At 40.5% G+C, this 7,569-nt stretch overlaps 2 pseudogenes; both read left to right on the top strand.

Annotated features, from left to right (window-relative positions):
- The first annotated feature begins 870 nt into the window (after positions 1 to 870).
- On the top strand, positions 871 to 1,751 carry LOC135117516 (pupal cuticle protein C1B-like; annotated as a pseudogene).
- A 3,497-nt stretch (positions 1,752 to 5,248) lies between these two features.
- On the top strand, positions 5,249 to 6,414 carry LOC135117519 (pupal cuticle protein G1A-like; annotated as a pseudogene).
- Positions 6,415 to 7,569: the final 1,155 nt, after the last annotated feature.

The following is a 7,569-nucleotide window of genomic DNA, read 5'->3' as shown; positions in this document are numbered from 1 at the left end:
TCACTGTCATTATGAAACCGATCAACCAACTTTACAAAGTTAAAAGGAGGTTGTGGTATTATCCTTATGAAATCCTTATTAGAATGAAAATGTTTCATTGGGTGATGGGAATATTTTCACTTAACCAGGTTCAATAAATCATCAAAAAATCAAGGATAAAGGAACCATTTTATAACATCTTAACCAGGTTGTAATCAAATAGAAATCTACAGTTGGTATTCAGATAAGCAGTAATGACCTAGTGCAATCGTGCTCGTGACAGTGAATTAGTTAGTGTTTAGCATCTAATCTTAGTTATTTGCATGCCATTTACCCGAAAAATATGCAATTAGTATCATCCGAATTATCCAATTAGAATATATATATTTTTATAGAGTTAACATCTGCGTGAAATATTGCACGTACAGAAGTGGTTTCAGTTTTAATCAAAATGTTAAATTCATGTCGAAATAAGTTCCTTATTTACGTGATTTAGCATAATCTAATAAATATTCACAAACAAAACTAGAATAACGAATGTACTATTCAATCACAGCTGCCAATACTACCTGTTAATTGCGGATATGAAGCGGATATTGCTTGCCCTTGAAGTAATAAATATTTCTAGATCACAACTAGTTTGTAATGATTTTTGCGATACGGTCCGCCTATCGTCACCAACGTATCCTCATGAAATGTCAAACATCCATTAAGCATCGCGTCACAGGCCTACATTAGGCGTAACTGTACCAACTAGTGCGACCTTTTCAAGCAGCCGCTGATTTAGGAGACAACGACAAGGACGGTCGGTTTTGTATTCCTAGACGCCCAAATAACAAACTCCGATACTCATACGTAGATTATTATCATACGTATAAATAGCGGGACGATTCGTATTTGGTCATCAGTCGACCGAGTTCGGTACGAAGTGATCGTCAAATTTTATCTTCGGATCCCAACACAGACCTCGTTCGCAATGAGATCGTTGGTGGTGTTGTTCGCTCTTGTCGCCGCGGCGGTGGCTGCTCCCAGCGCGGAGAAGAGTCGATTGGGCACGTCGCCCTCGCCTACTCCCTGCCGTCGGCTGTGTCGCACCAGTCGAGGGTAGACGTGCACTCTTCCCCGCTGTCGCTGTCTCCGCCCCCGTGGAAGTGGTTGCTCCAGTGGAAGTCGTCGCTGAGCCTGTGGTCGCTGCCCGCACCGTGGTCGCTCCGCTGTATACAGTGGTGCTTCAGCTGTATCTCACCAGTCCCGCGTGGACGTGCACAGCTCTCCGGCCGTCGTCACCAGCTACGCTGCTCCCGTCGTCGCTGAGCCCGTGGTAGCTGCCCGCACTGTGGTCGCTCCTGCTGTATACAGCGGTGGCTCTGCTGTGTCTCACCAGTCCCGCGTGGATGTGCACCACTCTCCGGCTGTGGTCGCCAGCTACTCTGCTCCCGTTGTGGCTGAGCAGGTGGTAGCTCCCGCTGCGGCCGTGGTAGAGGCTCGCTCCGTGTACGCGCCTGTGGCAACTGTCTACTCCGGTGCATCGGCCGTGTCTCACCAGTCCCGTGTTGACGTGAAGTCGTCCCCGGCTGTCGTGTCTCAGCATGTGGTGGCTCCCGCCGTACTCGAAGCTCGCTCAGTGTACGCCCCTCCGTCTACGCTTCCTACTGGTAAACGACAAGAGTGATAGGATCCGATGTTATTAATGTTTAGGTATTGTGCTTTAAATGTTAAGTTAAAGTGTTATATATATTTTGTAAATAAACGACTTTTGTATTTTTCTAAAATAGCTTTAATTTTATTGAATTGTACCCGGACATATCGTGCGATTCGAATTGAACGCAATAACACCTGCAATTGAGAAATTCTCACTGAATTGATTTACATATTAGTTCCTACTTCGATATAATTTTACATGCAAATCCTTGATAATTGATAATGAATGCTTATGCACAAGTTTAATGTCAATTATGAAATATCAGTGTATTTCTAACTGCAAAATTGATATTTGTTTGATTTACAATATCGATTTCTTCATTTCAATGATGTCATTTCTATTCATATGAAACATTATCGATTATATTCAATACCAAATATAAGGTTACAAGTTGTAAATATGTGTCTATTTGCTATACATTAGATTATTACGTTCAAAGCCTTCGAATGTTTCTGGTGCACTACACTGTGAGACGGCTTACTATGGATCGCTTGGGACTTCATTTGGATGAGAAGAGATTCCGTGCTGCGGGACATTCCCAGCATCGCACTTACGAATACCTTGCATTTTCATCCAATGCGGTGAAAATGTAATGGCATCTAAGATTTACAATCAATTTTATCCTAATGTTGTTGAACTTATAGTTATCAATTGTATTTATAACAAAATACTATTTGAAAAGCTTATATACCTAAATATGTGTGTCCAAACTATTTCTTCGGTAACTATTATATTTAATTGATTTTTAGATTTTAGAAATAAAGATTTAGATTTAAAAGCTGTATGATAGAATTCTTTACCGTTCCGGTAAACTATAAGGATATTGCAAGGAAAACGTGCTAGCTGGCGCTGGTGAGAGCTTGAAGATATTGGGAAAGTCCTAAAATAACCGCGTGAGGATAACGATTCAAGTTAAAAGCTAATAGAGTTACGGGAAGCAGTTTATTTTAAAACTTGTTGACTCTTCTAAACGGAATATACTGATATTATATTTAATTTTCCTACACGAGCAGTACACCTACGAATGTATAGAATGGATTCAGGAGTATTTTTTAACGTCACTTTTAATATCTATTCTTGGAAATGTCTACACAGTTAGCTTATTCTCTTTTATAAGGTACTAGCTTGCGCCCGCGGTTACCCCGTGCCACTCAGGAAGAATGTAGTTTCATAACAGTGATCAGATATTTTATTAATCAGTTCAGTAATTTCGAAGCCTTTTGGTTACAAACAAAAATAAAATCCTCTTTATTATACGCATAGATTATTATGATTCTAACCAGCCAGGTAGCGGAAACAAATAAAATAATATCTAAAATAAAGTATTTATTGGTATACCTATAGATCGTCGCGTCGCTGTGACATTTTCAGTGAAAATGTAACAAATAAGGAACTCCTATAGAGTGTGGCTGAACAACAGAGCTTTATGATATAACCTTATTATTGTAATAGAATTGCTCGAATATCGTATTCTTTTGACTTTGTCTGCTGATGTATTTATATGAAATAAGTAACACAAAGAAATATAAAAGTACATATGTACAATTTGTTGCACAACGAATTATTTCAATAAAAATTAGTAACAAAAATGTAAACTAGGTCTAATAAATTCCGCGATATTGCGAAATTAAATGTATGTTTTATTAAATAAAAATATAATAATATACACTCGATGGATTCAGGTCAGCTATATTTCTTCATTAACATAATTTATATTATTTATGAAATTACTAGCAAAATAATTAACATCGTCTTAATTTACCTAATCTTGATAAACAAAATATTTTTTTAGTTAATTGTAGATTTTATAATTAAAATACTAGCCAGTTTTAATTAGGTACTCTTTAGAGCTTTCACAGGCAACCAAAGACATTTCAAATTAACAGAAGCTTTAAATCCCGAAATGATATTACAAATACTACCAACCAAAAAGTTCCAAATTTAAACTCATGACAATGCTTTTCAATGACATTCTTTTAAGAACTTCAACACATTAAGGATGCTACTTAACCCATAGTTTTCCATCTGGCCAGTACGTAATGTGATTGAGTACGTAGGCGGCATAACATATGGTGCTGGTATTTCTAAAGGTCTCCGCATACGTAAAGGAAGTCTGAGAGATAGGAACTGATTGCTTTCGTAGTTGTTTTTCGGTCTGTCAGTGACACTGGCAGAAATAGTAGTAATTTTTTAATACGACGTAAGGACAGCTGTAACGTTTTGTATTACCTAAGATTTCGCTTAACGAATTAACTTAATGTAAATACGTAAATATATAATTAAATAATATTGATGAAGTTTCTGTATGCTAGTTTGGAGACATTTAAGTAAAGATAACTTTATAGTTGACTCTGTAGTTCTTCACATGATTTGGGTCGCAGAAAAAAGGTCATGAACCCTCCTTAATGAATATTAAGGTTTTCCTATATTAAAACGTAACGTACATACTTTCTCGCGAGAGATAAATTATGCATGGAACAATAACCGGCCAAGCGTAGGTCTTGCACTTGACTTACTTTCGACATTGAAACAACTAGTTTAAATACATTAAATGTATGTACGTATGTATGTTTATTTTATATTCATGTCATCGTTTACACTCCACAGGGTAGCAACATAAAATGACGTATGGTGAGCAAGACTCGTGTTAATTAGTTTCAGGGTTGACGAAAACCAAACAAATTGTATTCAGCTCGTGATCTCAAGTAAACTTGAAACAAGACTTGCGTGAGAATATGTAATTACACGCGCTCAGTTATTATCTACGTAAGATGTGCTTTTGATTTTGCGTAACCACCTTCAATCAAGGTACCTACATCAAAAATATAACGGAACAAGAATAATATTCAAAGACATACTTTGGCGGTATATTGATTATATTCTGTCATTCTCAGCTAGAATCTCATATTCATATTTCATTTTATTTATTGTATTTTACTTCTTACTTCCATGTTTTTCCGGCGCACGAGAGAGTGAGTGAAAATATATTAGATTGATACATATCATACAACTTCTAAGGTAAGAAAATATGTCAAAAATATCCACATTGGATGGAACAGAGAAACATAACATTCTGGTGACTAATGTCGATTCAAATAGTCATTTACAAGTAGTTCATTGTTGTAGGGCGTGACATAGATTCACGCTTAAGGATTAGGTACCTAGTGCGCTTAGTGAAAGACAATTCAACTGCGTTATGTAACGTTGCAGTCATACCAGAAGCTATTGTGAAATACTGCTCTATTAGTTCTACTATATTTAGATATCTAATTGTCGGTATTTTATTGTTTTCTCTGTATATCCGTATTACACGTTGACGCACTTTTAATAAATGCTTGTTTTATTGGTATTTATTTTACCTATAAGCCATGACCACACAGTTGTAGCTACCGTGTCGGAAGCGTGATTAAGTACTTCGCAAAGCTGCCTTATTGCAAGGCTGATAACTTTCATTATGACACTTGACATTGCTACTCACTACCTAATATAATTTAACATCTGAGAAATTATGATCCGTGTATGTACCCAGCTTATAATTTGACCGCTCGGACTATATAAACAGTCCAATACCGAGGGAAAAGTATCAGTCAGCCGTTACACGGTTTGAAGTGATCTTGTGTATCGTCGAATTTCACAACACAGACCACGTTAAAATGAATACGCTGGTGGTGTTCACTGCCCTGTGCGCCGTGGCTTGCGGCTCCCTGGTGCCGCTGGCGCAGCCCGCGCACCACGCGGCGCTCGTGCTGGACCCGCACGGCCGGCCGCTCGACACCGCCGAGGTGATCAACGCCCGCGCCCTGCACCTGCAGGCTAAGGCCCTGGACGGACACTACGCTCCCCTCGCGCACGCTGCCGTGTGCCCTACGCGCACTCCGTGGTCGCGCCCGCCGTGCTGGCCGCGCCCGCCGCCGTCTCCCACCAGTCGCGTGTGGACGTGCGCAGCAGCCGCCGTCGTGAGCTCCGTCGTCGCCGCTCCGTGCTGGCGCACGCCGCCTACTCCTCTCCCTGGCCCACTCCGCCCTCGCTCACTCGCACTACCTGAAGCGCTCCCTGGGACACCTCGCCTACGCCGCTCCCGTGGTCGCCCACGTGGCGCCCTCCGCCGTGTCGCACCAGTCCCGCGTGGACGTCGTCTCTAGCCCCGCGGTGGTGTCTCACGCCGTCGCTCCCGTGGTGTCTCACGCCTACGCCGCTCCCGTGGTGGCGCACGCCCGGTGCTCGCCGTGGCTCCCTCCGCCGTCTCCCACCAGTCCCGCGTGGACGTGCGCAGCAGCCCGCTGTCGTGTCCCACGCCGTGCACGCCGCTCCCGTCTACGCCGCCGCCGCTTACGCTGCTCCCGCATACGCTGCTCACGGTTACTCCTCGTACGGCGCTCACGCTGGTCTTGCCCATCTCCTTAAGAAGCGTTCTCTGGCTCATCTCGTAGCGCCCGTCGTGCACACTGTCCCTCTGCCGTGTCTCACCAGTCCCGTGTTGATGTGATTTCTGAGCCTGCGGTGGTGTCGACCTACGCTCACGCCGCTCCTGCCGTGTACGCCGCTCCCGCCGTGTACGCTGCGCCTGCTGTCTCTCACTTGGCCCCATTGCCCACTCTGCCATCTGGACCGCTCCTCATCACCTGAGCGCTGCGCACTGGTAAAGGAACTGAAATTCGACGAAAATGATTGTAGTTTTCGTTTTAATACTTATTTATTAAAATGAATAGACAAATAATAAAATAATATTTAAATACTTCCTCGTTTTATTCTCAACACCTCAAGTTTGATTAGAAACCTAAATTGATAAGATGTAAAATATAGTAGGTACACTAGGTACCAACTATGACAGGGATCTCATGCCCGTTTTCACCAACAATCTGTTTTCGTTTCCCTATCTAAGTGTCACTTAGAATAAGGGCTCTCCCAATTTGGATAGATATCTAAATTCATTTTCATCACACTAGGTACCATTTATACACGAATCTCTTAAATTACAGAATTTCTAGAAATGATTGCTCATTCGTGAAATTGACAGCTGTATTAAATTATACTGCTACATAATTAAATTGATACATATGTGTGTGCATTGAGGTGATTAGCGTTGGATTTTACGGATATTTCTGAATAGATAAGTTTATTTTACACTACTTATATATTAAGTTTCCACCATACATAGCCAGAAACAATTCGAAATACCTGTATGTCTGTATTCTGTAATTATAAGGACAGGGGTTGTTTAGGCAGGCATAAATTGGGCCTCCAAATTTAAGTGACGCTTAATTAGTTAATTTAAGTGAAGGATATAAAAGACACCTAAACTTTGGTGAAAACTAAATTCTTAGTAAATGCTCTCAGGTAAATAAATATAGGTATTTATTGGAGAAAATGGGCATAAGAGACTTGTTAGACTGTATTTACCTAAAATTATGTTTCACGACGTAAGTGAACTTTGTAATGTAGCACACGTCAAAGGCTGCGATGTCGCTCGGCGTCATCTTTATTACATTATAGTAGGTATGACGTTGTTTCATTCATTTGCTTCATATGAGGATTGTGAGGTAATTAACTATACCTAGGTAGGTAAGTACCCATCTCGAAGTTTTCTAGTGTAAAGCTACATTCAGAAGTAGATATTATAGAAACAGTCTACAATTTAAATAAAATTATGGTAATAAATTACCTATTTGAACTATTTTAACTTTTATAGCATGAATAAAAACCGGCCAAGTGCGAGTCGGACTCGTGCACGAAGGGTTCCGTAAATTACAGTTAAATCAACCTATCTCAAAAACTATAAGAGATACTTTGATCAAACCAAAATCGTTGAAAGAGTTAATTAGCATGCATCACCTCTATTTTTTAGAATTTTATACCCCGTAGTTATAAAAATAGAGGGACATACTTTT

The sequence above is a fragment of the Helicoverpa armigera genome, chromosome 11 (assembly GCF_030705265.1).
Source record: "Helicoverpa armigera isolate CAAS_96S chromosome 11, ASM3070526v1, whole genome shotgun sequence".
Taxonomy (NCBI): Eukaryota; Metazoa; Arthropoda; class Insecta; order Lepidoptera; family Noctuidae; genus Helicoverpa; species Helicoverpa armigera.
Note: the sequence above shows the minus strand (reverse complement) of the source record. Positions and strands in the feature narration are given on the sequence as shown.